The sequence below is a fragment of the Rana temporaria genome, chromosome 5, assembly GCF_905171775.1.
Source record: "Rana temporaria chromosome 5, aRanTem1.1, whole genome shotgun sequence".
Taxonomy (NCBI): domain Eukaryota; kingdom Metazoa; phylum Chordata; class Amphibia; order Anura; family Ranidae; genus Rana; species Rana temporaria.
Window position 1 is genome coordinate 378613163 of NC_053493.1, and position 975 is coordinate 378614137.

The 975-nt window shown below is 48.7% G+C and overlaps 1 non-coding gene across 1 annotated transcript; it reads left to right on the forward strand.

Annotated features, from left to right (window-relative positions):
* Positions 1–210: 210 nt before the first annotated feature.
* Positions 211–430, forward strand: LOC120942261. The gene has a single exon (XR_005749962.1). It is a non-coding gene; the product is annotated as a small nucleolar RNA U3 (small nucleolar RNA).
* Positions 431–975: the final 545 nt, after the last annotated feature.

The window sequence follows — 975 nt, forward strand, 5'->3', positions numbered from 1 at the left end:
ATGAGGGAGGAGGGGGTGGGGCCGAGCACCACTGTCTGTGTCCATAGTCTGGGAGTTTGCAAAAGTGCCCCTATATGAAGCGCCCCAGAGAGAAGGAGCCAGAAGCGACAGAGGGGGACCCAAGAACAGGAGGTTTGGGGCAGCTCTGTGTAATTCCATTGCACAGAGCAGGTAAGCATAACCCTATTTGTTATTAAAAACATTTTGGGTAGGACTATACTTTCAGGGATCATTTCTGTAGAATTCAAAGGGATTCAAAGGGAAAAATGTGCTCGAAAGTGTCCAAACTCACCTTTCCCAATGATGAATTTTAGGGTTCTTGTCTCGTTAGGACTCCTGCTGGCAGTGCTGCTCTGTGCAGGTGCTGCCACCATTTGATGACTTGGTCATCTTTCTAGGTGGGAAGATCGTAGGTGGGAGCTCATTCAGGCCCAGATTCTCAAAGGGCTTACGATGGCGCAACGCCATGTACGCCGTCGTAAGTCCTAATCTGGGCCGTCGTATCTATGCGACTGATTCTTAGAATCAGTTACGCATAGATATCCATTAGATCCGACAGGTGTAAGGCTCTTACGCCGTCGGATCTTAAATGCATTTTTTTTTGTCCGCTAGGTGTCGCCTCCGTCGTTTTCCCCGTCGAGTATGCAAATTAGCTAGATACGCGAATTCCCCAACGTACGCGCGGCCGACGCAGTAAAGTTACGACGTTTACGTTAGGTTTTTCCGGCGTAAAGTTGCCACTGCTATATGAGGGGCAACCAATGTTAAGTATGGCTGTCGTTCCCGCGTCAAAATTTATAAATTTACGTGAATGGGGCTGGACGCCATTTACGTTCACGTCGAAACCAATGACGTCCTTGCGACATCATTTGGAGCAATGCACCCTGGGATATTTTACGGACGGCACATGTGTAGTACGTTCGGCCTGGGAACGAGCTTAATTTAAATGCTACACGCCCCCTACCCGCCTAATTT